The 26,676-nt window shown below is 37.2% G+C and overlaps 21 non-coding genes across 21 annotated transcripts; all 21 read left to right on the top strand.

Moving 5' to 3' along the window:
• Positions 1-776: 776 nt before the first annotated feature.
• LOC143731655 (5S ribosomal RNA) lies at positions 777-895 on the top strand. Its single transcript, XR_013200927.1, has one exon. It is a non-coding gene; the product is annotated as a 5S ribosomal RNA (ribosomal RNA).
• A 369-nt stretch (positions 896-1,264) lies between these two features.
• Positions 1,265-1,383, top strand: LOC143731671 (5S ribosomal RNA). The gene has a single exon (XR_013200942.1). It is a non-coding gene; the product is annotated as a 5S ribosomal RNA (ribosomal RNA).
• A 173-nt stretch (positions 1,384-1,556) lies between these two features.
• On the top strand, positions 1,557-1,675 carry LOC143731582 (5S ribosomal RNA). The gene has a single exon (XR_013200856.1). It is a non-coding gene; the product is annotated as a 5S ribosomal RNA (ribosomal RNA).
• Positions 1,676-1,848: 173 nt separating this feature from the next.
• Positions 1,849-1,967, top strand: LOC143731668 (5S ribosomal RNA). Its single transcript, XR_013200939.1, has one exon. It is a non-coding gene; the product is annotated as a 5S ribosomal RNA (ribosomal RNA).
• Positions 1,968-2,141: 174 nt separating this feature from the next.
• On the top strand, positions 2,142-2,260 carry LOC143731571 (5S ribosomal RNA). The gene has a single exon (XR_013200845.1). It is a non-coding gene; the product is annotated as a 5S ribosomal RNA (ribosomal RNA).
• A 173-nt stretch (positions 2,261-2,433) lies between these two features.
• LOC143731667 (5S ribosomal RNA) lies at positions 2,434-2,552 on the top strand. The gene has a single exon (XR_013200938.1). It is a non-coding gene; the product is annotated as a 5S ribosomal RNA (ribosomal RNA).
• A 174-nt stretch (positions 2,553-2,726) lies between these two features.
• Positions 2,727-2,845, top strand: LOC143731660 (5S ribosomal RNA). The gene has a single exon (XR_013200932.1). It is a non-coding gene; the product is annotated as a 5S ribosomal RNA (ribosomal RNA).
• Positions 2,846-3,216: 371 nt separating this feature from the next.
• LOC143731654 (5S ribosomal RNA) lies at positions 3,217-3,335 on the top strand. The gene has a single exon (XR_013200926.1). It is a non-coding gene; the product is annotated as a 5S ribosomal RNA (ribosomal RNA).
• A 369-nt stretch (positions 3,336-3,704) lies between these two features.
• LOC143731659 (5S ribosomal RNA) lies at positions 3,705-3,823 on the top strand. The gene has a single exon (XR_013200931.1). It is a non-coding gene; the product is annotated as a 5S ribosomal RNA (ribosomal RNA).
• A 162-nt stretch (positions 3,824-3,985) lies between these two features.
• LOC143731560 (5S ribosomal RNA) lies at positions 3,986-4,104 on the top strand. Its single transcript, XR_013200834.1, has one exon. It is a non-coding gene; the product is annotated as a 5S ribosomal RNA (ribosomal RNA).
• A 364-nt stretch (positions 4,105-4,468) lies between these two features.
• On the top strand, positions 4,469-4,587 carry LOC143731658 (5S ribosomal RNA). Its single transcript, XR_013200930.1, has one exon. It is a non-coding gene; the product is annotated as a 5S ribosomal RNA (ribosomal RNA).
• Positions 4,588-10,848: 6,261 nt separating this feature from the next.
• On the top strand, positions 10,849-10,967 carry LOC143731657 (5S ribosomal RNA). The gene has a single exon (XR_013200929.1). It is a non-coding gene; the product is annotated as a 5S ribosomal RNA (ribosomal RNA).
• Positions 10,968-11,129: 162 nt separating this feature from the next.
• Positions 11,130-11,248, top strand: LOC143731549 (5S ribosomal RNA). Its single transcript, XR_013200823.1, has one exon. It is a non-coding gene; the product is annotated as a 5S ribosomal RNA (ribosomal RNA).
• A 371-nt stretch (positions 11,249-11,619) lies between these two features.
• On the top strand, positions 11,620-11,738 carry LOC143731538 (5S ribosomal RNA). Its single transcript, XR_013200812.1, has one exon. It is a non-coding gene; the product is annotated as a 5S ribosomal RNA (ribosomal RNA).
• A 564-nt stretch (positions 11,739-12,302) lies between these two features.
• On the top strand, positions 12,303-12,421 carry LOC143731656 (5S ribosomal RNA). The gene has a single exon (XR_013200928.1). It is a non-coding gene; the product is annotated as a 5S ribosomal RNA (ribosomal RNA).
• A 6,333-nt stretch (positions 12,422-18,754) lies between these two features.
• On the top strand, positions 18,755-18,873 carry LOC143731670 (5S ribosomal RNA). Its single transcript, XR_013200941.1, has one exon. It is a non-coding gene; the product is annotated as a 5S ribosomal RNA (ribosomal RNA).
• Positions 18,874-19,244: 371 nt separating this feature from the next.
• Positions 19,245-19,363, top strand: LOC143731669 (5S ribosomal RNA). Its single transcript, XR_013200940.1, has one exon. It is a non-coding gene; the product is annotated as a 5S ribosomal RNA (ribosomal RNA).
• A 371-nt stretch (positions 19,364-19,734) lies between these two features.
• On the top strand, positions 19,735-19,853 carry LOC143731526 (5S ribosomal RNA). The gene has a single exon (XR_013200801.1). It is a non-coding gene; the product is annotated as a 5S ribosomal RNA (ribosomal RNA).
• Positions 19,854-20,026: 173 nt separating this feature from the next.
• On the top strand, positions 20,027-20,145 carry LOC143731709 (5S ribosomal RNA). The gene has a single exon (XR_013200978.1). It is a non-coding gene; the product is annotated as a 5S ribosomal RNA (ribosomal RNA).
• A 4,527-nt stretch (positions 20,146-24,672) lies between these two features.
• Positions 24,673-24,791, top strand: LOC143731515 (5S ribosomal RNA). Its single transcript, XR_013200790.1, has one exon. It is a non-coding gene; the product is annotated as a 5S ribosomal RNA (ribosomal RNA).
• A 360-nt stretch (positions 24,792-25,151) lies between these two features.
• Positions 25,152-25,270, top strand: LOC143731721 (5S ribosomal RNA). The gene has a single exon (XR_013200989.1). It is a non-coding gene; the product is annotated as a 5S ribosomal RNA (ribosomal RNA).
• Positions 25,271-26,676: the final 1,406 nt, after the last annotated feature.

Here is a 26,676-nt window from a genome sequence, read left to right as displayed (position 1 = left end):
CTCTCTCTCTATATATAACGTATATACTATGTCTATCTTTATCAACTCCGTAAATCCTCTGCCTTTCAATTTTGCGTCTTAGCTCAGTTGGCTCATCCTCCATTCCCTAAAATGTGCAGCCTGAAGAGCAGAGTCAGCAGATTCACACATTTTTCTCCGTTTTGTTTTATGACAAAAACCGACGAAGTTATTAGAATAAATGCAACGCCTGTCGCATCCCATCTTGCGTTCTTTTACGAACGCGTCAGTATTTTTTTATATAAAGTTTAAATGATCATATCTCCGTTTTTACTTGGTCTATCAACACAAAACAAAAAGTAAAATAGAATTTCAAGCCAGCACTTTCGACAGAAGTGGACGGCAACGCTCAACGTGACTTTGTTTTTATGCTTCGACGTCTTAAACTGGTCATGTAACTTGATCACGCCGGCGTGATCGGCGACCCCGAAGAGTTAAAAAGTCTCTGAGATTCTTCAGAAAGCATGAAAGAGTTTGAGTTTTTTCAAAAGTTCTTCTTAGTCTTCTTCACTAATGGTCTAAGCTTTTAAATAAGGCCTGGTTAGTACTTGGATGGGAGGCCGCATGGGAATACTAGGTGTTGTAAGCTTTTTTAAGAAAAAAAAAAAAAGAGTCCCTGAGCTTCTTCAAAAAGCCTTAAAAAGTCTCTGAGATTCTTCAGAAAGCATGAAAGAGTTTGAGTTTTTTCAAAAGTTGTTCTTAGTTTTCTTCACTAATGGTCTAACCTTTTAAATAGCCCAATTTTGGCAGCAGTTTTCGCTTACGGCCATACCACCTTGGGCACGCCCGATCTCGTCTGATCTCGGAAGCTAAGCAGGGTCGGGCCTGGTTAGTACTTGGATGGGAGACCGCATGGGAATACCAGGTGCTGTAAGCTTTTAAAAAAAAAATTTAAAAAAAAGAGTGCCTGAGCTTCAAAAAGCCTTAAAAAGTCTCTGAGATTCTTCAGAAAGCATGAAAGAGTTTGAGTTTTTTCAAAAGTTCTTCTTAATCTTCTTCACTAATGGTCTAAGCTTTTAAATAAGGCCTGGTTAGTACTTGGATGGGAGGCCGCATGGGAATACTGGGTGTTGTAAGCTTTTTTAAGAAAAAAAAAAAGAGTCCCTGAGCTTCTTCAAAAAGCCTTAAAAAGTCTCTGAGATTCTTCAGAAAGCATGAAAGAGTTTGAGTTTTTTCAAAAGTTGTTCTTAGTTTTCTTCACTAATGGTCTAACCTTTTAAATAGCCCAATTTTGGCAGCAGTTTTCGCTTACGGCCATACCACCTTGGGCACGCCCAATCTCGTCTGATCTCGGAAGCTAAGCAGGGTCGGGCCTGGTTAGTACTTGGATGGGAGACCGCCTGGGAATACCAGGTGCTGTAAGCTTTTTTTTTTTTTTAAATAAAATAAAAAAGAGTCCCTGAGCTTCAAAAGGTCTTAAAAAGTCTCTGAGATTCTTCAGAAAGCATGAAAGAGTTTGAGTTTTTTCAAAAGTTGTTCTTAGTTTTCTTCACTAATGGTCTAACCTTTTAAATAGCCCAATTTTGGCAGCAGTTTTCGCTTACGGCCATACCACCTTGGGCACGCCCGATCTCGTCTGATCTCGGAAGCTAAGCAGGGTCGGGCCTGGTTAGTACTTGGATGGGAGACCGCCTGGGAATACCAGGTGCTGTAAGCTTTTTTTTTTTTTTAAATAAAATAAAAAAGAGTCCCTGAGCTTCAAAAGGTCTTAAAAAGTCTCTGAGATTCTTCAGAAAGCATGAAAGAGTTTGAGTTTTTTCAAAAGTTGTTCTTAGTTTTCTTCACTAATGGTCTAACCTTTTAAATAGCCCAATTTTGGCAGCAGTTTTCGCTTACGGCCATACCACCTTGGGCACGACCGATCTCGTCTGATCTCGGAAGCTAAGCAGGGTAGGGCCTGGTTAGTACTTGGATGGGAGACCGCCTGGGAATACCAGGTGCTGTAAGCTTTTTTTTTTTTTTAAATAAAATAAAAAAAGAGTCCCTGAGCTTCAAAAGGTCTTAAAAAGTCTCTGAGATTCTTCAGAAAGCATGAAAGAGTTTGAGTTTTTTCAAAAGTTGTTCTTAGTTTTCTTCACTAATGGTCTAACCTTTTAAATAGCCCAATTTTGGCAGCAGTTTTCGCTTACGGCCATACCACCTTGGGCACGCCCGATCTCGTCTGATCTCGGAAGCTAAGCAGGGTCGGGCCTGGTTAGTACTTGGATGGGAGACCGCCTGGGAATACCAGGTGCTGTAAGCTTTTTTTTTTTTTTAAATAAAATAAAAAAGAGTCCCTGAGCTTCAAAAGGTCTTAAAAAGTCTCTGAGATTCTTCAGAAAGCATGAAAGAGTTTGAGTTTTTTCAAAAGTTGTTCTTAGTTTTCTTCACTAATGGTCTAACCTTTTAAATAGCCCAATTTTGGCAGCAGTTTTCGCTTACGGCCATACCACCTTGGGCACGACCGATCTCGTCTGATCTCGGAAGCTAAGCAGGGTAGGGCCTGGTTAGTACTTGGATGGGAGACCGCCTGGGAATACCAGGTGCTGTAAGCTTTTTTTTTTTTTTAAATAAAATAAAAAAAGAGTCCCTGAGCTTCAAAAGGCCTTAAAAAGTCTCTGAGATTCTTCAGAAAGCATGAAAGAGTTTGAGTTTTTTCAAAAGTTGTTCTTAGTTTTCTTCACTAATGGTCTAACCTTTTAAATAGCCCAATTTTGGCAGCAGTTTTCTCTTACGGCCATACCACCTTGGGCACGCCCGATCTCGTCTGATCTCGGAAGCTAAGCAGGGTCGGGCCTGGTTAGTACTTGGATGGGAGACCGCCTGGGAATACCAGGTGCTGTAAGCTTTAAAAAAAAAAAATAGAAAAAAAGAGTCCCTGAGCTTCAAAAAGCCTTAAAAAGTCTCTGAGATTCTTCAGAAAGCATGAAAGAGTTTGAGTTTTTTCAAAAGTTCTTCTTAGTCTTCTTCACTAATGGTCTAAGCTTTTAAATAAGGCCTGGTTAGTACTTGGATGGGAGGCCGCATGGGAATACTAGGTGTTGTAAGCTTTTTTAAGAAAAAAAAAAAAAGAGTCCCTGAGCTTCTTCAAAAAGCCTTAAAAAGTCTCTGAGATTCTTCAGAAAGCATGAAAGAGTTTGAGTTTTTTCAAAAGTTGTTCTTAGTTTTATTCACTAATGGTCTAACCTTTTAAATAGCCCAATTTTGGCAGCAGTTTTCGCTTACGGCCATACCACCTTGGGCACGCCCGATCTCGTCTGATCTCGGAAGCTAAGCAGGGTCGGGCCTGGTTAGTACTTGGATGGGAGACCGCATGGGAATACCAGGTGCTGTAAGCTTTTAAAAAAAAAATTAAAAAAAAGAGTGCCTGAGCTTCAAAAAGCCTTAAAAAGTCTCTGAGATTCTTCAGAAAGCATGAAAGAGTTTGAGTTTTTTCAAAAGTTCTTCTTAGTCTTCTTCACTAATGGTCTAAGCTTTTAAATAAGGCCTGGTTAGTACTTGGATGGGAGGCCGCATGGGAATACTGGGTGTTGTAAGCTTTTTTAAGAAAAAAAAAAAAGAGTCCCTGAGCTTCTTCAAAAAGCCTTAAAAAGTCTCTGAGATTCTTCAGAAAGCATGAAAGAGTTTGAGTTTTTTCAAAAGTTGTTCTTAGTTTTCTTCACTAATGGTCTAACCTTTTAAATAGCCCAATTTTGGCAGCAGTTTTCGCTTACGGCCATACCACCTTGGGCACGCCCGATCTCGTCTGATCTCGGAAGCTAAGCAGGGTCGGGCCTGGTTAGTACTTGGATGGGAGACCGCCTGGGAATACCAGGTGCTGTAAGTTTTGAAAAAAAAAATAAAGAGTGCCTGAGCTTCAAAAAGCCTTAAAAAGTCTCTGAGATTCTTCAGAAAGCATGAAAGAGTTTGAGTTTTTTCAAAAGTTGTTCTTAGTTTTCTTCACTAATGGTCTAACCTTTTAAATAGCCCAATTTTGGCAGCAGTTTTCGCTTACGGCCATACCACCTTGGGCACGCCCGATCTCGTCTGATCTCGGAAGCTAAGCAGGGTCGGGCCTGGTTAGTACTTGGATGGGAGACCGCCTGGGAATACCAGGTGCTGTAAGCTTTGAAAAAAAACAAAAAGAGTGCCTGAGCTTCAAAAAGCCTTAAAAAGTCTCTGAGATTCTTCTGAAAGCATGAAAGAGTTTGAGTTTTTTCAAAAGTTCTTCTTAGTCTTCTTCACTAATGGTCTAAGCTTTTAAATAAGGCCTGGTTAGTACTTGGATGGGAGGCCGCATGGGAATACTGGGTGTTGTAAGCTTTTTTAAGAAAAAAAAAAAAAGAGTCCCTGAGCTTCTTAAAAAAGCCTTAAAAAGTCTCTGAGATTCTTCAGAAAGCATGAAAGAGTTTGAGTTTTTTCAAAAGTTGTTCTTAGTTTTCTTCACTAATGGTCTAACCTTTTAAATAGCCCAATTTTGGCAGCAGTTTTCGCTTACGGCCATACCACCTTGGGCACGCCCGATCTCGTCTGATCTCGGAAGCTAAGCAGGGTCGGGCCTGGTTAGTACTTGGATGGGAGACCGCCTGGGAATACCAGGTGCTGTAAGTTTTGAAAAAAAAAAAAAGAGTGCCTGAGCTTCAAAAAGCCTTAAAAAGTCTCTGAGATTCTTCAGAAAGCATGAAAGAGTTTGAGTTTTTTCAAAAGTTCTTCTTAGTCTTCTTCACTAATGGTCTAAGCTTTTAAATAAGGCCTGGTTAGTACTTGGATGGGAGGCCGCATGGGAATACTGGGTGTTGTAAGCTTTTTTAAGAAAAAAAAAAAGAGTCCCTGAGCTTCTTAAAAAAGCCTTAAAAAGTCTCTGAGATTCTTCAGAAAGCATGAAAGAGTTTGAGTTTTTTCAAAAGTTGTTCTTAGTTTTCTTCACTAATGGTCTAACCTTTTAAATAGCCAAATTTTGGCAGCAGTTTTCGCTTACGGCCATACCACCTTGGGCACGCCCAATATTGGTACGATCCAGGAAGTGAATTGGCTGCAGTGGGTGAGGGAGGCTCACCATTTTGCTCTTGTTATTTTGTTTTGTTAAATACAGTTTTTGTTTGTTATTCGAGTCCTTTTTTTTTTCATTTCTACACTTCCCAGCAGCCTAGGCTGTCTGGGGAGTTTGTTTGGTTTTTTTATTTATTTATTTACAAAATGGATGGATTACACGATAAAGACATGGATATGGCAGGAGGATCAAGACGGATTGGAGACCCTAGCATGGACAAAGGATTACGAGAAAGAAAAGACAAAGACAGAACAGAAAGGATGAGGATTTATACAAAGGAAGCAACTATAACGGTGGATTTAGCAGAGGTGCCGGATGGAAAAGCAGAGGATATTATTAAAGTTTTAACGGAGCAGGTGGGACTTGATCAAATATTGGCAGTACGCCCCAAAAAGAATAAAGAATATGAAGTGACTTTAGCTACAGAAGAAACATGTGATGAACTATTAAATGGATTGGAAATTAAAGGAAAGATTTGTGAAGTCAAGAAACTAAAAGACAGAGTTTTTGTGGTTTCAATAATGCATCTGCCGGCCTACCTAGATGACACCATTATTGTGGAAAAGCTGGAAGGATGGGGAGTAATCCCCATCTCGCAAATCAGAAGGAGAGTCTACCCGGGCACAGAAATCGAAGATGGAACACGCTTCGTAAAAGTAAAATTTCCTAAAGAAGTGGCCTCGCTACCTTATAGTGCACGGTTTGAGACAGCGGAAGGAACGCAGTACTTCAGGATTATTCACAGCAGGCAGGTTAAAACCTGTCGGCTGTGTTTGAGTCCGGAGCACATCATCAAAGACTGTCCAAACTTTACGTGTTTCAAATGCGAAGAACAGGGCCATTTCGCGAGGGATTGCAAAGCTGTCAAGTGCCCGGAATGTTTTAAAGTTTTAAATAAGTGTGAATGCTGGATGGAAGGAGGAGAAGAGGAGACACAACAGGAACAAGAGGAGGCGAGGCAGATGCAGAATGAAACTAATGAGATTGAATCAAGTGAGTCAGAAGAACAGCAGAATGAAGAAGTGGAAGGAGAAGAGATCGAGGAAGAAACTGAAGGGGTCAGTGAACAGGAGATTGGAGGTGAGGAGGAGGAGGAGGAGGAAGAAGAAGAGGAGGAGGAGATGGAACACGAGAGACGGACACAAATGGACACATCAATAAAGACAACGGAACAGTGGAACAGAAGGGGATATGAAAGGAGTAAAAGGTTGAAAAAAGAAAGAGAAAAAGAAAAAGAAAACGGACAAGAGGGCAAAAGAAAGGACAAGGAATTAGGTGGAGTGGCAAGAAGAAGAATGCAAAAGGTAACACCTAATCTAGAAAATGCCAAAAGATTTATAAGAAAAGAAACAATCAAATGTATGAACAGGTTTGAGGTTTTAAAATGTATCGAAGAAGAAGAAGAAGCAGAAGAAGAAAATATGTAAAATGATGTCTTTTAAACTCTTAGTAATTTTATTTATGGTTTTGAATATGGTGATTTTAAATGCAAGAGGTCTACTAAATAGGGAAAAATTTGAAAGAGTAAAAGAGTTATGTAAAGAAGATGTTATTGTATTACAGGAAACTAATTGGAAAGATGAAATTATGGAAGATTTAAAAAAGAGGTGGGGTGGTGAAATATATTTTAATAATGGGGATGGAAGAATGGGGAGAGGAGTTGCTATTTTAGTAAGAAAAGAAAAGGATATTGAGGTTAAAGAAATATATGATGATGGAAAAGGAAAATGTATTGCCGTTGAAATAAGATATGAAGATAGAGAATTTATTTTGATTAATGTTCATGCACCTAATGAAGAAAAAGAAAAGAAGAACTATTTTAGTGCTTTAAGAGACTTAATGGAAAGTTGGGAGACCGTAATGATGGTGGGAGATTTTAATACAGTTTTCAATAAAAGAGATATGGCAGATGGAATGGTTTTTAAAACAGATATGGGGAGAAAAGAACTTAAAATGCTGATGGAAGAAAAAAACTTAATTGATGTGTGGAGAGAGAGACATGAAAGAAAAAGAGAATTTTCTAGAAAACAACTAGTTAGCAATTTCTTATGTCAAACAAGAATTGATCATGTTTTAAGCACAAGAAGTTTAGAATATTTTATTGAGGATATTTTGTATAAAGAAAACTCTTTAAGTGATCATAAGATGATTTTAATGAAGATGGATTTTAAAAAAGAGGATAAAGGGCCTGGAGTTTGGATTTTAAATACAGAGATTTTAAAGAGTGAAAGTTATAAATTAGGGATCGAAAAATTAATAGAAGAAGAAAGAAATGATGGGATGTACCTAGAAGATAAAAGAATATGGTGGGAAAATGTAAAATACGAAATAAAGAAATACTCAATAAAATACAGCAAATTGGTTCAGAGAGTTAAAAAAGCTAAAGAAAAAGATATAAGGAAAACATTAAAAGAAGAGTTAAACAAGAGAGAAGTAAATATACAAAACGTAATAGTTATGGAAGAAAATCTAAAGAAAATAGAGGAGAGTAAATGTAAAGGAGCAAGTTTGAGAAGTAAAGCAAAATACATGGTTGAAGGGGAGAAATGTACAAGATTTTTCTTTAACTTAGAAAAAAGTAAAGGAAGAGCAGAAATGATAAAAGAAATAAAGGGCAAAGATGGAGAACTAGTACAAGAAACGAAAGGAATTTTGAAGGAAGTAAAAAATTATTATGAAGAACTTTTTAAAACGAAGGGGTTAGATGAAGAGAAGAAAAATATACTGTTACAGCAAATATCAACGAGAGTAGAAATTAAGGACAAAGCAGAATGTGATAAAGGAATAGGACAGGAAGAAATAATACAGGCAATAGATCTTTTGAAAACAAAGAAAAGCCCAGGTATAGATGGGATAGGAAATGAGTTTTATAAGGTTTTTAAGGAGGAAATTAGTCTGATTTTAATGGATGTATATGAGGAGATTTTTAAGAAGGAAGGTCTAAATCAGAAGATGAGTTTAGGGCTGATGAAGCTAATATACAAAAGAAAGGGAGATAAAGCACTTTTAAAAAATTTTAGACCTATAACCATGTTAAACACGGATTTTAAGATTTTAGCAAAGGTTTTAGCAAATAGATTAAAGAATGTACTACCTAGCATAATAGAAACAAATCAGGCATATGGAGTAAAGGGACGAGACATAGCAGAAACAACAAGCAGTATAAGAGATATAATAAGTTACATGAATGGAGAAAAAAAGGATGGTTATGTCATTAGCTTAGACTTCGAAAAAGCCTTTGACAGAGTAGAACATGTTTTTTTATTTTCAGTTTTAGAGAAATTTGGGTTTGGGGAACATTTTATTAAATGGATAAGAATTTTATATAGGGATACAATAACAAAAGTGAAATGCAATGGATTTTTAACAGAACCGTTTGCTATTTCAAGGTCAATAAGACAAGGGTGCCCATTATCAGCTCAATTATATTCGCTGGTAGCGGAACCTTTAGGGTTGATAATCAAAAAGGAAAATAAAATAAAAGGAATAGAGATGAATGAAGGGAAAGAAATACAAAATATATATCAATATGCAGATGATACAACAATAGTAGTTAAAAATGAACTAAGTGTTAAACATGTCATGGAAAAAGTTGAATGGTACTGCCAAGGTTCTGGAGCAAAAATAAATGAGGAAAAAACAGTTTACATGAGATTTGGGAAGGTACCGGTTTTAACAGGGTGTTTTAACTTTACCCAAGTACAAGAAATTAGGATTTTAGGAGTGGTTTTAGGGAAAAATGAAAAAAGCATACGAGATATTATGTGGGAAGAGGTAGTAGAAGGAATGGAGAGGAGGTTAATATTCTGGAAAAACAGATTTTTAAATTTAAAGGGAAAGATTTTAATTGTAAATGTGTTGATGCTGTCTAAGATGTGGTATGTTTTATATGTGAATTCAATGCCTTTATGGGTAAGACAAAGATTGAAAACATGTATTTTAGAATTTTTATGGGAGAAAAAACCCCCAAGAATAGCTTATAATACTTTGATTGGACCGGCAGAAGAAGGAGGGATGGGTTTAGTAGATTTAGAACAAAAAATGAACAGTATGAGAGTTAAAGTGGTAAAGAAGTATTTGGATGAGGAAAATAAAGGGGATTGGAAAACTATAATGGAATTTTATTTAAACAAATGTGGGAATTTGAATTTGGGGGATAACATTTTATGGATGAAGTTAAAAAAGTGGATGATACAGGGGATACCAGATTTTTATAAAGAAGTTTTAAGTGCTTGGGGACTTTTTCTAACAGATGTGAATTTTAAACCATATGGAAGAGATAGCATTTTAAATCAACCACTGTTTTTAAACAAAAACATTGTAATACAAGAAAAGGAAATTTATTTTAAGAAATGGGTGGAGGTGGGAATTGTAAAAATAAGAGATATTCTATATGAATTCAAGGAGGGATTTTTACCCATGCAAGTGATTGTTGATGCGTTGGAGGAAGCGAAAGAGGAATATAATGTAAACACTATAAAGAAACAATACGAAGAAGTAAAAAATGCAATACCCGAAGATTGGTTGAATGTTATTCAAAGGGATGAGAAAAGCGAGAATAAAATAGAGGTGTTCTTAAAATTGCAAGAAAAGTTTGTAGATTTTAAGTCATGTAATGTTAAAAGGTTTTATCATTATTTTAGAAATTCAGTTTTTAAAAAGCCATTAGCAAATCAACTCTGGCTGAGGCATTTTAAAGAGATTGAAGAAAAGGAAATATGGAAAAACATGAAATGGATATTTATGGACACTGATTTAGAATGTTTGGACTTTTTTATAAGACATAACGTGATTTTCACGAGAATGCGCTTATGCAAAATTGGGAGAGAACAAGATGCGAAATGTAAAGTTTGCAACAAAGAAGATGAAGGTATTTTACACTTGTTTTTATACTGTGAAAAACTGAATCAATTTTTCATTGCCATGAAGGAGATAGTGAATAATTTAAGAGGTAAAGAGGAAGATTTAAGTTGGAATAGGATTTTTATGTTGGGACTAAATGAGGAAAACGGAAATAAAAAAGTGATTAATTTGTTGTTAGTCATAGCAAAAAGTGCAATCTGGAAAAGAAGGAATGTGGCAAAAAATAGGAATTTTGTAATGGACTTGTGTTTGTTTTTCAAAGGATTGGTTGAAGATTATTTGCATATTTTGTACAATTATTTTAAAATGGAAAATAATGTGGATTTGTTTTTCAAGATTTTTAATAGTGAAGTAAGGAAAATTTTAAAGAAACACGAACTGTTTTTTCTGACAGAAGATGTATTTTAAAAAGGTTTTGTGAATTATGATCTTGAATATGTTCAAATGTAATGTGAATTATGTTGTTGTGAAATAATAAAAAAAAAAAAAAAAAAAAAAAAAAAAAAAAGGCACGCCCGATCTCGTCTGATCTCGGAAGTTAAGCAGGGTCGGGCCTGGTTAGTACTTGGATGGGAGACCGCCTGGGAATACCAGGTGCTGTAAGTTTAAAAAAAAAAAAAAAAGAGTGCCTGAGCCTTAAAAAGTCTCTGAGATTCTTCAGAAAGCATGAAAGAGTTTGAGTTTTTTCAAAAGTTCTTCTTAGTCTTCTTCACTAATGGTCTAAGCTTTTAAATAAGGCCTGGTTAGTACTTGGATGGGAGGCCGCATGGGAATACTGGGTGTTGTAAGCTTTTTTAAGAAAAAAAAAAAAGAGTCCCTGAGCTTCTTCAAAAAGCCTTAAAAAGTCTCTGAGATTCTTCAGAAAGCATGAAAGAGTTTGAGTTTTTTCAAAAGTTGTTCTTAGTTTTCTTCACTAATGGTCTAACCTTTTAAATAGCCCAATTTTGGCAGCAGTTTTCGCTTACGGCCATACCACCTTGGGCACGCCCGATCTCGTCTGATCTCGGAAGCTAAGCAGGGTCGGGCCTGGTTAGTACTTGGATGGGAGACCGCCTGGGAATACCAGGTGCTGTAAGTTTTGAAAAAAAAAATAAAGAGTGCCTGAGCTTCAAAAAGCCTTAAAAAGTCTCTGAGATTCTTCAGAAAGCATGAAAGAGTTTGAGTTTTTTCAAAAGTTGTTCTTAGTTTTCTTCACTAATGGTCTAACCTTTTAAATAGCCCAATTTTGGCAGCAGTTTTTGCTTACGGCCATACCACCTTGGGCACGCCCGATCTCGTCTGATCTCGGAAGCTAAGCAGGGTCGGGCCTGGTTAGTACTTGGATGGGAGACCGCCTGGGAATACCAGGTGCTGTAAGCTTTAAAAAAAAATAAAATAAAAAAAAAAGAGTGCCTGAGCTTCAAAAAGCCTTAAAAAGTCTCTGAGATTCTTCAGAAAGCATGAAAGAGTTTGAGTTTTTTCAAAAGTTCTTCTTAGTCTTCTTCACTAATGGTCTAAGCTTTTAAATAAGGCCTGGTTAGTACTTGGATGGGAGGCCGCATGGGAATACTGGGTGTTGTAAGCTTTTTTAAGAAAAAAAAAAGAGTCCCTGAGCTTCTTAAAAAAGCCTTAAAAAGTCTCTGAGATTCTTCAGAAAGCATGAAAGAGTTTGAGTTTTTTCAAAAGTTGTTCTTAGTTTTCTTCACTAATGGTCTAACCTTTTAAATAGCCCAATTTTGGCAGCAGTTTTCGCTTACGGCCATACCACCTTGGGCACGCCCGATCTCGTCTGATCTCGGAAGCTAAGCAGGGTCGGGCCTGGTTAGTACTTGGATGGGAGACCGCCTGGGAATACCAGGTGCTGTAAGCTTTTAAAAAAAAAAAAAGATTGCCTGAGCTTCAAAAAGCCTTAAAAAGTCTCTGAGATTCTTCAGAAAGCATGAAAGAGTTTGAGTTTTTTCAAAAGTTCTTCTTAGTCTTCTTCACTAATGGTCTAAGCTTTTAAATAAGGCCTGGTTAGTACTTGGATCGGAGGCCGCATGGGAATACTGGGTGTTGTAAGCTTTTTTAAGAAAAAAAAAAAAAGAGTCCCTGAGCTTCTTCAAAAAGCCTTAAAAAGTCTCTGAGATTCTTCAGAAAGCATGAAAGAGTTTGAGTTTTTTCAAAAGTTCTTCTTAGTCTTCTTCACTAATGGTCTAAGCTTTTAAATAAGGCCTGGTTAGTACTTGGATGGGAGGCCGCATGGGAATACTGGGTGTTGTAAGCTTTTTTAAGAAAAAAAAAAAAGAGTCCCTGAGCTTCTTAAAAAAGCCTTAAAAAGTCTCTGAGATTCTTCAGAAAGCATGAAAGAGTTTGAGTTTTTTCAAAAGTTGTTCTTAGTTTTCTTCACTAATGGTCTAACCTTTTAAATAGCCCAATTTTGGCAGCAGTTTTCGCTTACGGCCATACCACCTTGGGCACGCCCGATCTCGTCTGATCTCGGAAGCTAAGCAGGGTCGGGCCTGGTTAGTACTTGGATGGGAGACCGCCTGGGAATACCAGGTGCTGTAAGTTTTGAAAAAAAAAAAAAGAGTGCCTGAGCTTCAAAAAGCCTTAAAAAGTCTCTGAGATTCTTCAGAAAGCATGAAAGAGTTTGAGTTTTTTCAAAAGTTCTTCTTAGTCTTCTTCACTAATGGTCTAAGCTTTTAAATAAGGCCTGGTTAGTACTTGGATGGGAGGCCGCATGGGAATACTGGGTGTTGTAAGCTTTTTTAAGAAAAAAAAAAAGAGTCCCTGAGCTTCTTAAAAAAGCCTTAAAAAGTCTCTGAGATTCTTCAGAAAGCATGAAAGAGTTTGAGTTTTTTCAAAAGTTGTTCTTAGTTTTCTTCACTAATGGTCTAACCTTTTAAATAGCCCAATTTTGGCAGCAGTTTTCGCTTACGTCCATGCCACCTTGGTCACGCCCTTGTGGAAGCAGGAAGTAGCTCAGATATCAGAGAGAGAGCAAACAAAGTGTTTTGTGAGTTTGAGAACTGTAAACAGAAGCCTTTATCTCAATATAACCTTTTAAAAAAGGGGGAACTTGTGTGCAGTGGAGTTATTTACTCCCGGGATAAATACTTTACGTGCTGGGATGGCTACAGCGCTGGGTGACAAAATGGAGGTGGGAAGTGGCCTGGAGAAAAGGAGCATGAGAGAAAAGAATGGAGAACTGGATCAAAGAGAAAGGAATTATGAAAAGAAGCTCACTGTGCTGGTGGAAATAGAAGGAGAAGAGAGAGTAACAATGATGGAGTTGTTGAAGAAAGTGAGAGAAGAATGCGGAGTGGTGATCGGGTGCAGGTACAAAACACCAAAAGAATATGAATTGACATTGGAAGAAGAAAAAGCAAAGGATAAGTTACTGGACGGACTAAGGATAAAGAAAAGTCGAGTGATGGCAAAAGAGGTGGACTGTATGGAGATGGTGGTCTCGTTCCTCGGCCTGCCAACATACATACAGGATGAGGAGATATTGAGAAAGCTCTCGGATTGGGGAGTTAAAGCAGTCTCAAGGGTGAAAAGGAGAATGTGGCCGGGGACAGATATCGCCGACGGGACAAGGTTTTTAAAAGTAAAATTCAACAAAGAGGTAAAATCGCTACCGTATTCTACAAAATTTGAGACATTAGGAGGGACGGAGCACTTCAGGGTCATTCACGACAGGCAAGTGAAAGTCTGTCGTTTGTGCATTCAGCCAGGGCACATTGTTAGAGACTGCCCGAGCTTCAGATGCTATAAATGTGACAAGCAGGGGCATTACGCAAGAGAATGCAAGGAGGCGAACTGCAGTGTGTGCAATATGCGACCTGGACTGTGTGTGTGTGAAACACCAGCGGAGATGGATGAGGAAAACAGCGATGGGAAGGAGTCGGATCTGTACGAGGTGGGCGAGGAGGTGGAGAGCGAAGTAGAGGAAGGTGCGGCGACTGGAGAAGAAGAGAGAAGGGGCACATGGAGTGGAGAAGAAAGAATTGGGGATTGGAGAGTGACTGAGAGCGTGAGCAGTCAAGAGGAGGAGGCTCCAGGACGGTTGCGGAGAGAGAGACAGAAAAAAAAGAAAGAGAGGGAAGCGGAACCTGGTAAGGAGATGGCATCGAAGGACGTGGAGTGTGAAGACGGAGAAGGGGAGACAACGAAAGGCGGAGGCGAGAGTCAGGAGGGTGACAACGCGAAAAGGCGAGGTGAAAAGCCGCAGATGGAAGGAGGTGGAGGAAAGAAAGAGGTGCCAGAGAGTCATGACAAAGTTGATGATGAGGAAATGGACACAAGTGATGGGAAAAGAGTGCAGAAGAAGAGAAAGAAGAAAGAAAGGGAAGAGCACAATGCAGAAAGTAAGTGCTTGGAAGTATCAAAATGATTGTTAATGTTTTCAAAACTATATTATTTGCTATGTGGGGGATTATGAACATTGCCTGTTTGAACAGCAATGGACTAAGAGACGAAAATAAGTTGGAGAGTGTGAAGAGATTACTGAAAGGCGATATACTCTGTCTACAAGAGACGCACTGGTCTGATGACACAATGGTCAATATAAAAAAGAGATGGCAAGGTGATATTTTTGTCAATCATGGGAATGCAAAATCCCGTGGCGTGGCAACCCTGATAAAAGAAGGTAGAGTTAATAGTGCGAATGAAGTATACAAGGATGGTAATGGGAGAGTGTTAGTGACTGAATTTGTGTTTCATAATGAACTTTTCAGGCTGATAAATGTTTATGCACCAAATATAGAAAATGAAAGAAAAGAACTATTCAAAGAAATGAAGCCGCTGTGCAAAGGCAACTATATAGTGGTGGGGGACTTTAATGTATGGTGCACGAGACTGGACGCTTCATGCAGCGCAAACATTAAGTCTGATGTTTCAAGAAAATATTTAATTGAGTGGATGCAAAATGAGGACGTGGTTGATGTATGGAGGGAAGAAAATCCCTACAAAAAAGAATTCTCTAGAAGACAAATGGTGATGGGAGTTTTGAAACAAAGCCGTATAGATTTATGTTTAACCAAAAGGGAAATGTTAAAATATGTTAAAAATGTAAAATATAAGTTTGTAGGTGTAAGTGATCATGCTATAATGATGGTAAAGATGGATGTAATCAGGGAAGAGAGGGGAGGAGGAATCTGGTGTTTGAATGCTGACTTGCTAAAAGAAGAGGCATACAAAGAAAATATCAGAAAATGCATAAATTATGAAATGCAAAACTCATTATTTGATGAAGATGTATGTGAGTGGTGGGAGAAAATGAAAGAGAAAATCAAAAAAAGGAGTATTAGATATGCAAAGCAAAGGAATTTTATGAGAAGGAGTAAAGTTGAGGCAATGGAAAATGAATTGAAGAGGGAAGCAGAAAAAATAGAAAGAAATCCAGAGCAAGATACAGAGCGTTTTATGCAGTTAAAAGCAGAAATAGAAGAGTATGAGAATGAGAAAAGTAAGGGTGCAATGATACGGAGTAGAGCGCAGTATGCGTTAGAGGGAGAAAGAAGCAAAAAGTTCTTTTTAAACTTAGAAAAGAAAAAACAGAGGAAAAAGCATATAACAGAATTGGAAAACGAAAAAGGTGATAAGATTACTGATTATGTGGAGATAATAAGTGAAGTAGAAACGTTTTATAAGGGACTATTTAAGAAAGAAGGGGTAAAACAGGAATGTGTAGAGGGAGTTTTAAATACTGTGAGTGCAAGGCTAAGTGAAGTGGAGAAAAACGAATGTGATAGAGACATAGGTATCGAAGAAATAAAAGAAGCAATAAAACAGACAAAGAAAAATAAAAGCCCAGGCTCAGACGGATTAACACACGAATTTTATAAGGCCTTAATAGAGACTGTAGCACCAATATTGTGGAAGGTTTATAGAAGTATGGAAGAGGGAGGGAAAATGCCTGAGTCTATGGGGCTAGGAGTAATCACAATACTATATAAAAATAAAGGAAGTCCAATGAAGCTAGAAAACTATAGACCATTAACTCTTTTAAATACTGATTATAAAATACTGACAAAATTATTGGCAAATAGGATAAAAGAGGTTGTTGGGACAATAGTTTCGCCAAGCCAAGCTTATAGTATAAAGGGAAGAGACATCACAGATACAATTTGCACAATAAGGGACGTAGTAGAAGGGATGGGGAAAGATGGAAAAGGGGGATTCATTTTATCTATAGACTTAAATAAAGCGTTTGACAGGGTGGAACATAGCTTTATAGAACAGACAATGGGGAAATTTGGGTTTGGGGATAGGATGCAAAAGTGGATAAAATTAATATATGAGAATGCTAAAAGTTGTGTTAAAGTTAATGGGATATTAACTGACCCCTTCCCGTTAGAGAGGTCAGTTAGGCAAGGTTGTCCGCTGTCAGCATTATTGTACTCAATAACAGCCGAGCCGCTGGCGACACTCATCAAAAAAGATGAAGAGATAAAAGGTATCCAAATACCAAATGGGGGATTGAGTGTAATACACCAATATGCAGATGACACTACGTTTACGGTTAGGGACATAGAGAGCATAAATAAAATTAGGAAACAGATAGAAAAATATGGGAAAGCGTCAGGTGCAAAAATAAATGTGGAAAAATCTGAAATAATGAGTATAGGAGGAGTGATGGTTGAAGGGGCAGATGTTCCATTTAAAATAACGAAAGACTTTATAAAAATTCTAGGGGTAAATATAGGAGAGAATGCAAAAGAGGCAAGAGATGCAACATGGACGGGAGTGCTAAACAAAATCAAGCAAGTGTTACAGTTTTGGAGACTAAGAGAATTATGGCTAAGAGGCAAGGTGGTGGTGGTTAATTCTTTATTGTTAACTAAATGTAATTATGTGATGGAAGCAATTGACTTACCGGACTGGGTGTTAAATAGAATAAAAGAGGCGGTGAATATTTTTGTGTGGGGTGGGAAAGGAGTGAAAATATCAGCAAAAACATTAATAGCAGATTACAGTGAGGGGGGTTTGAAGTTGATAGATTTAAATGTTAAAAGGAACGCAGTAAGAGTTAAAACAATAAAAAAGTATTTATGTGGCAAAATAGAATATGGATGGAAGGGGTATATGAGAAAATATCTAAATGAAGGTGGAGGTTGTGGTGAAGAAGGTGTGTTCATGGTGTTAAAAAAGCCAATGATGGAAAAGTTGCCTTTATTTTATCAAGAAGTGTTTACTGCATGGGCTGAGTTTGTGGTGAATGTACAATATGAATGTGAAAACATAAACCAAGTACACAATCAGCCGATATTCCTGAACCCAAGAATAAGGAGAGGAGGGAAAATGCTCTACAACAGACTATTCATGAGAGCGGGGGTAAGGAAAGTAAAAGACTTGGCATACGAATATGTGAAAGGTTTCTTACCGAATAGGGCAATATATGATTGTGTGGTGGGGTGGGATGATGAAATTGAGAAAGCAAAAGTGGATGGTGAATGTGAAAACATTAAAAAAAGCTTGCCGGAAAAGTGGGTAGAAGGGATTGAAAGAGAAATTACCAAAGTGGGAGATTGGGGAATGCCTGAAATGTATATTGTGGAAAACGAGAGAAAAAAGTTTTTGTGGGAGGTAAATTTGAAAACGATATACAAAATAATGGTGAAAAAGGAAATAAAAATGCCTGCATCAGAGGCGGTATGGCCTAGAGTTTTTCCTGGCCTGAAAGAAAAGACAATATGGAGAAACTTAAATGTAAAATATAACGGATTAGACTGTGAGAATTTTGACTTCAAACTGAGACACAACAGAATATACACGAAAGTGGTTATTCATCAAATAAACAAAACTGTGAGTAGAGAATGTGACATGTGTGAGACAGAGCCAGAAACTCTGATGCATATTTTCTTTGAGTGCAAGGAGCTTGAGGAGTTCCATGTAAAAATTAAAAGACTGATAAAAGATGGAACGGGAAAAGATGTAGCAGGGGATGAGTGGAAAAAACTGTTTTTATTTGGTGAAAGTACAAATTATAAGGATAAGATGGTGAATTTATGGAATTTAATTTTGAGTAATGCAAGGTATGCAATATGGCTGAGGAGGAATATGGCATACTTTGATAGAAAGAAAGTAGATGTGAGTGATGTTTTCAAGAGTATTGTTAGAAAGAATGTGTTTACAACGTGGAAATACCTAAGCAAAGATAAATTTGAAAGAGCATTTGTAGAAGAAAGTGGATTTATAAGTATAAAAGAAGGCTTAAGTTTAAAATTTTGAAAAAATGATTATTTTAGTTGGGTAAAAAGTTTTTTTTGGTTTTGTTTGAATGATGTAATATGATGTAAATTCAAAGTTTATGATGTATATACAAAATGGACCGAATATGCAATGAGTTTGAGAATGTTAGGTATGAAATATGAGTTATGTAAATATTATTTTTGTACTTTTTGATAATAAAAAAAAAAAAAAAAAAAAAAAAAAAAAAAAGGCACGCCCGATCTCGTCTGATCTCGGAAGCTAAGCAGGGTCGGGCCTGGTTAGTACTTGGATGGGAGACCGCCTGGGAATACCAGGTGCTGTAAGTTTTGAAAAAAAAAAAAAAGAGTGCCTGAGCTTCAAAAAGCCTTAAAAAGTCTCTGAGATTCTTCAGAAAGCATGAAAGAGTTTGAGTTTTTTCAAAAGTTCTTCTTAGTCTTCTTCACTAATGGTCTAAGCTTTTAAATAAGGCCTGGTTAGTACTTGGATGGGAGGCCGCATGGGAATACTGGGTGTTGTAAGCTTTTTTAAGAAAAAAAAAAGAGTCCCTGAGCTTCTTAAAAAAGCCTTAAAAAGTCTCTGAGATTCTTCAGAAAGCATGAAAGAGTTTGAGTTTTTTCAAAAGTTGTTCTTAGTTTTCTTCACTAATGGTCTAACCTTTTAAATAGCCCAATTTTGGCAGCAGTTTTCGCTTACGGCCATACCACCTTGGGCACGCCCGATCTCGTCTGATCTCAGAAGCTAAGCAGGGTAGGGCCTGGTTAGTACTTGGATGGGAGACCGCCTGGGAATACCAGGTGCTGTAAGCTTTAAAAAAAAAAAAAAAAAAAAAAAGAGTGCCTGAGCTTCAAAAAGCCTTAAAAAGTCTCTGAGATTCTTCAGAAAGCATGAAAGAGTTTGAGTTTTTTCAAAAGTTCTTCTTAGTCTTCTTCACTAATGGTCTAAGCTTTTAAATAAGGCCTGGTTAGTACTTGGATGGGAGGCCGCATGGGAATACTGGGTGTTGTAAGCTTTTTTAAGAAAAAAAAAAAAGAGTCCCTGAGCTTCTTCAAAAAGCCTTAAAAAGTCTCTGAGATTCTTCAGAAAGCATGAAAGAGTTTGAGTTTTTTCAAAAGTTGTTCTTAGTTTTCTTCACTAATGGTCTAACCTTTTAAATAGCCCAATTTTGGCAGCAGTTTTCGCTTACGGCCATACCACCTTGGGCACGCCCGATCTCGTCTGATCTCAGAAGCTAAGCAGGGTAGGGCCTGGTTAGTACTTGGATGGGAGACCGCCTGGGAATACCAGGTGCTGTAAGCTTTAAAAAAAAAAAAAAAAAAAAAAAGAGTGCCTGAGCTTCAAAAAGCCTTAAAAAGTCTCTGAGATTCTTCAGAAAGCATGAAAGAGTTTGAGTTTTTTCAAAAGTTCTTCTTAGTCTTCTTCACTAATGGTCTAAGCTTTTAAATAAGGCCTGGTTAGTACTTGGATGGGAGGCCGCATGGGAATACTGGGTGTTGTAAGCTTTTTTAAGAAAAAAAAAAAAGAGTCCCTGAGCTTCTTCAAAAAGCCTTAAAAAGTCTCTGAGATTCTTCAGAAAGCATGAAAGAGTTTGAGTTTTTTCAAAAGTTGTTCTTAGTTTTCTTCACTAATGGTCTAACCTTTTAAATAGCCCAATTTTGGCAGCAGTTTTCGCTTACGGCCATACCACCTTGGGCACGCCCGATCTCGTCTGATCTCGGAAGCTAAGCAGGGTCGGGCCTGGTTAGTACTTGGATGGGAGACCGCCTGGGAATACCAGGTGCTGTAAGCTTTTAAAAAAAAAAAAAAAAAAAAAAGAGTGCCTGAGCTTCTTAAAAAAGCCTTAAAAAGTCTCTGAGATTCTTCAGAAAGCATGAAAGAGTTTGAGTTTTTTCAAAAGTTGTTCTTAGTTTTCTTCACTAATGGTCTAACCTTTTAAATAGCCCAATTTTGGCAGCAGTTTTCGCTTACGGCCATACCACCTTGAGCACGCCCGATCTCGTCTGATCTCGGAAGCTAAGCAGGGTCGGGCCTGGTTAGTACTTGGATGGGAGACCGCCTGGGAATACCAGGTGCTGTAAGCTTTGAAAAAAAAACAAAAAGAGTGCCTGAGCCTTAAAAAGTCTCTGAGATTCTTCAGAAAGCATGAAAGAGTTTGAGTTTTTTCAAAAGTTCTTCTTAGTCTTCTTCACTAATGGTCTAAGCTTTTAAATAAGGCCTGGTTAGTACTTGGATGGGAGGCCGCATGGGAATACTGGGTGTTGTAAGCTTTTTTAAGAAAAAAAAAAAAAAGAGTCCCTGAGCTTCTTCAAAAAGCCTTAAAAAGTCTCTGAGATTCTTCAGAAAGCATGAAAGAGTTTTATTGCAAGAGACAAACTGGAAAGATAATGCAATGGAGGATTTTAAAAGAAAATGGGAAATGGAATTATTTTTTAATAATAAAGAAGGGAAAGGAGGTGGAGTGGCAGTGTTAATAAGAAAAGACAGAGGTATTAAGGCAAAATTGATATATAAGGACATAAAAGCATGCATGGCTGTAGAAATTAAGATAGAAGAAGAAGATTTTATTTTGATAAACGTACATGCTCCAAATGACCAAATGGAAAAGAAAATGTATTTTAATGATATATCTAGAGTAATGAAAGAATGGAAGAAGGTAATAATTGGGGGAGATTTTAACACTGTTTTTAGTAAAATGGACATGGTGAATGGAATGATTTTTAAGTCGGATGTGGGTAGAAAAGAGTTAAAGTTATTGATGGGAGGAAAAAATATGATGGACGTGTGGAGGGAGAGGAATGAAAAAAAGAAGGAATTTACAAGAAGGCAGCTGGTGGGGAATTTTATGTGTCAAACCAGAATAGATTACTTTTTAAACACCAGGAATTTAGAACATTTTATTGATGGGATTTTTTATAAAGAAACCACTTTAAGTGATCACAAAATGGTATTAATGAGACTAGATTTTAAAAGAGAAAGGAAGGGACCAGGGGTTTGGATTTTAAACACTGATGTCTTAAAGGAAGAGCGTTTTAAAAAAGGGATAGAAAACATTTTAGATGAAGGAAAAAAAGACTTGATGTACATAGAAGATAAAAGACAATGGTGGGAAAACATGAAATATGAAATTAAGAAATACACAATAAACTACTGTAAGTTGTTACAAAAGGTGAAAAGAACAGAGGAGGAAGAAATAAGAGAAACGCTAAGAAAAGAGTTAAACAAAAATGAGGTAAACGTGCAAAGAGTACTTGAAGTGGAGGACAAATTGAAGAAAATAGAAGAGAAGAAATACAAGGGGGCGATGTTAAGAAGTAAAGCAAAATGTACGGTGCAAGGGGAGAAATGTAACAAATTCTTTTTTAATCTTGAAAAAAGCAAGGGGAGGGCAGAAATAATTAAGGAAATTAAGAATAAAGAAGGACAAGCGGTTTTAAACACATAAGGGATTTTAAAAGAAATAAGCCAGTTTTATGAAGAACTTTTTAAATCAGAAGGAGGAGATGAAGAAAAAAGGAATTTTTTAATTAACCAGATAACAAAAAAAGTCAGTGAGACAGATAAGGGGGTTTGTGAAAGAGAAATAACAACAGAAGAAATTAAACAGGCCATAAATCAGTTAGGAGTAAAGAAAAGCCCAGGAATAGATGGAATTGGAAATGAGTTTTATAAGATTTTTAAGGAAAAAATGAGCATAATTTTAAAAGAAATCTATGGAGAAATTTTAAAAAAAGAAAGAGTACACCCAAGAATGGGACTGGGATTAATGAAAATCATTTATAAGAGAAAAGGAGACAAAACGGAATTGAAGAATTATAGGCCTATCACAATGTTAAACACAGATTTAAAAATTTTAGCCAAAGTTTTAGCAAACAGATTAAAAGAGATAATGCCGGATATAATTGAAACTAACCAGGCTTACGGAGTTAAGGCGAGGGACATTGCGGATATCACAAGCAGTATAAGAGATATAGTGGGATATATAAAAGAAAAAGGAAAGAGCGCATATGTAATAAGTATGGACTTTGAGAAGGCTTTTGACAGAGTGGAACGAGGGTTTTTAATGGGGATTTTAAAACAATTTGGGTTTGGAGAGAATTTTATCAAATGGATTTCAGTTTTATACAGTGATATTTTAACAAAAGTAAAATGTAATGGTTTTTTAACGCAACCTTTTAAAGTTTTAAGATCAATCAGACAAGGATGTCCACTGTCCGCACAGTTATATTCTTTGGTGGCAGAACCTTTAGGGCTTTTAATAAATAGAGACAAAGAGATAAAAGGGATACAATTTGAAGGAAGAAAAGAATTAACTCCAATTTTTCAATATGCAGATGATACGACAGTTGTGGTGGAAAATAGGGAAAGCATAAAAGAAGTGATGAGAAAAATAAAATGTTATTGCGAAGGCTCAGGGGCAAAAATAAATGAGGAAAAAACAATATAAATGAAGTTTGGAAGGACAGAGAGTTTAACAGATGTTTTTAAATTTAAGGAAGTACAAGAGATGAAGATTTTAGGGGCAATTGTAGCAAAAAATGAGAAGGAAGCTATTGATAATATGTGGGAAGAGACATTGGGAGAAATGGAAAGAAGATTGATTTTTTGGAGAAATAGATTTTTAAGTTTGAAAGGGAAAATTTTAACTGTAAACAGTTTAATGTTATCAAAGATGTGGTATAAATTGCAAGTAATGTCATTACCAAACTGGGCTTTTAAGAGAATAAAAACGATTGTTTTAGAATATTTATGGGATAAAAAGCCTTCAAGGGTAGCGTATTATACGCTCATAGGAAAACCGGAGGAGGGAGGGATGGGACTGGTGGATGTGGAACTGAAAATGAAAAGCATGAGGGTAAAAGTGGTAAAGAAGTACTTGGATGATAATAATAGAGCTGACTGGAAGGAATTGATGGTATTTTATTTAAATAAATGTGGGAATTTTAACCTGGGGGAAAACACTTTATGGATGAAGATAAAAGCTGGGATGATGGAGGGAATTCCACAATTTTATAAAGAGGTTTTAAATGCTTGGAGGCTTTTTTTGACAGAGGTGGATTTTAATCCAGAAGGGAGGGAAATGATTTTAAATCAACCTTTGTTTTTAAATGACAAAATAAAGATAAATGAGCGTGATATCTATTTTAAGAAATGGATGCAAGCAGGCATTGTAAAAGTGAGGGATATTTTATGGGAGTGGAAGGAGGGATTTTTACCACTACAAGTGATAAAGGATGCGATGGAGGAGGAAAAGGAAGACTATAATGTGATCAGTTTAAAAAAACAATATGAAGATGTTAAAAAAGCAATCCCAGGTCAATGGTTAGAGGAGGTCAACAATAATGATGGAAAAGAAAACAAAATGACGGTGTATCTAAAATGTAAAGACAAGAAGGTGGATTTTAATATGGGAACTGTGAAAATGTTTTATGAGTTTTTTAGAAACAGAGTTTTTAAAAAACCAGGGGCTAATGAGGTTTGGTTAAGGAATTTGAATGGAATTGAAGAAAAAGATGTCTGGAAAAACAGAGCATGGAGTTGGTTAGATGTAGGTTTGGAATGTTTGGATTATTTTATTAGACAAAATGTGATATATACTGAAATGAGATTGTGTATAATGAAAAAAGAAAGTAATGCACAATGTAAAGTATGTAAGAAGGAAGATGAAGGGATTTTACACTTGTTTTTATATTGTGAAAAGCTTAATTTTTTTTTTAATGAACTGAAAGATTTTATAAAAGAATTAAGAGGAAAAGAAGTGGTTGCTGAATGGGATACATGTTTTATGTTGGGAATGGCAGAAAAAAATGTAAATAAGAAGCTTGTGAATTTGTGCTTACTACTGGCGAAGAAAGCAATATGGAAAAGAAGGAACGTAGCAAAAAACAGAGATGTTGTTTTAGATCTATGGGGGCTTTTTAAACCGATGGTAGATGATTATGTGGAAATATTGTACAATTATTTTAAAATGGAGAGCAAAATGGGGGAATTTTATGGAATTTTTAACAAGGATGTCATGTGTGTTTTTAAACAAAAACACTTTTACTTGCCAAAGTATTGAACAAGATGGAAATGTATAAATATATAATGATGTGTTTTATGTAAAGCAATGATAAAAAAATTAATAAAAAAAAAAAAAAAAAAAAAAAAAAGGCACGCCCGATCTCGTCTGATCTCGGAAGCTAAGCAGGGTCGGGCCTGGTTAGTACTTGGATGGGAGACCGCCTGGGAATACCAGGTGCTGTAAGCTTTGAAAAAAAAAAAAAGAGTGCCTGAGCTTCAAAAAGCCTTAAAAAGTCTCTGAGATTCTTCAGAAAGCATGATAGAGTTTGAGTTTTTTCAAAAGTTCTTCTTAGTCTTCTTCACTAATGGTCTAACCTTTTAAATAAGGCCTGGTTAGTACTTGGATGGGAGGCCGCATGGGAATACTGGGTGTTGTAAGCTTTTTTAAGAAAAAAAAAAAGAGTCCCTGAGCTTCTTCAAAAAGCCTTAAAAAGTCTCTGAGATTCTTCAGAAAGCATGAAAGAGTTTGAGTTTTTTCAAAAGTTGTTCTTAGTTTTCTTCACTAATGGTCTAACCTTTTAAATAGCCCAATTTTGGCAGCAGTTTTTGCTTACGGCCATACCACCTTGGGCACGCCCGATCTCGTCTGATCTCGGAAGCTAAGCAGGGTCGGGCCTGGTTAGTACTTGGATGGGAGACCGCCTGGGAATACCAGGTGCTGTAAGCTTTGAAAAAAAAAAAAAGAGTGCCTGAGCTTCAAAAAGCCTTAAAAAGTCTCTGAGATTCTTCAGAAAGCATGATAGAGTTTGAGTTTTTTCAAAAGTTCTTCTTAGTCTTCTTCACTAATGGTCTAACCTTTTAAATAAGGCCTGGTTAGTACTTGGATGGGAGGCCGCATGGGAATACTGGGTGTTGTAAGCTTTTTTAAGAAAAAAAAAAGAGTCCCTGAGCTTCTTCAAAAAGCCTTAAAAAGTCTCTGAGATTCTTCAGAAAGCATGAAAGAGTTTGAGTTTTTTCAAAAGTTGTTCTTAGTTTTCTTCACTAATGGTCTAACCTTTTAAATAGCCCAATTTTGGCAGCAGTTTTTGCTTACGGCCATACCACCTTGGGCACGCCCGATCTCGTCTGATCTCGGAAGCTAAGCAGGGTCGGGCCTGGTTAGTACTTGGATGGGAGACCGCCTGGGAATACCAGGTGCTGTAAGCTTTGAAAAAAAACAAAAAGAGTGCCTGAGCCTTAAAAAGTCTCTGAGATTCTTCAGAAAGCATGAAAGAGTTTGAGTTTTTTCAAAAGTTCTTCTTAGTCTTCTTCACTAATGGTCTAAGCTTTTAAATAAGGCCTGGTTAGTACTTGGATGGGAGGCCGCATGGGAATACTGGGTGTTGTAAGCTTTTTTAAGAAAAAAAAAAAAAAGAGTCCCTGAGCTTCTTCAAAAAGCCTTAAAAAGTCTCTGAGATTCTTCAGAAAGCATGAAAGAGTTTGAGTTTTTTCAAAAGTTGTTCTTAGTTTTCTTCACTAATGGTCTAACCTTTTAAATAGCCCAATTTTGGCAGCAGTTTTCGCTTACGGCCATACCACCTTGGGCACGCCCGATTGGTACGTTCCAGGAAGTGTTTGGTCTCAGTGGGGTGGAAGAGGTTCACCCAAAAGTTTTGTGTTTTGTTTTGCGGTTTTGTGTATGTTAAATAAGTATTTTTGTTTAAGTTTTTCGTATTAGTTTTTGTATTTGTCCTCCCAACAGCTTAGCTGATTGGGAGGGATTGAGTTTTTTTTGGGAGAAATGGACGGACAAACGGCTATGGATAAGGACTTGGCACGAGAAACACGTCGGAGAAAGGAAAATGGACTGGACAAAGGACAACGAGAAAAGGATTACCCTGAAAAGAGAAACAGAAGAAACTACACGAAGGACGCAACGATTGTGATTGATTTGATGGAGGTACAGGACGGGAGGGCGGAGGATATTATAAAAGCATTGACGGAGAAGGTGGATGTGACGAATATACTAGCGATAAGACCAAAAATGATGAAGGAATATGAAATTACATTTGAGAAAGAGGAAGATATTGAGAAGCTGGATGATGGACTGATAATAAAAGGAAAGATGTGTGAAATTAAAAAATTGAATAATAAGGACTTGGTTGTCTCTTTCATGCATCTGCCTGCTTATCTGGAGGATGACGTAATCCTGCAAAAGCTGGAAGGAGGGGGGGTAACTCCCATTTCACAGATTAAAAGAAGATTGTACACAGGCACCAGTATAGAGGATGGAACCAGGTACATGAGAGTACGCTTCCCGAAAGAAGTGCATTCTTTGCCCTACAGCATGAAAGTGGAAACGGAAGAGGGTCCTCAGTATTTCAGAGTGATACATAGCCAGCAGATGAGAACCTGCAGGTTGTGTATGAGCACTGAACATATGATGAAGGACTGTCCGGAATTCAAATGCTTTAAATGCGAGGAAAAGGGCCACTTCGCGAGGGACTGCAAAGCGGAGAGGTGCCTGGGCTGCAAGCTTGTGTTGAGCAGGTGTGAGTGCGACGACGGAGACCAACAACAGGAGGAAGAACTGATGAGCGGGCAGATGCATGAGGCAGACAGAGAAGAGAAGC

The sequence above is a fragment of the Siphateles boraxobius genome, unplaced genomic scaffold, assembly GCF_051911475.1.
Source record: "Siphateles boraxobius isolate OS27281-9 unplaced genomic scaffold, OSU_SipBor_1 87, whole genome shotgun sequence".
NCBI lineage: Eukaryota > Metazoa > Chordata > Actinopteri > Cypriniformes > Leuciscidae > Siphateles > Siphateles boraxobius.
Note: the sequence above shows the minus strand (reverse complement) of the source record. Positions and strands in the feature narration are given on the sequence as shown.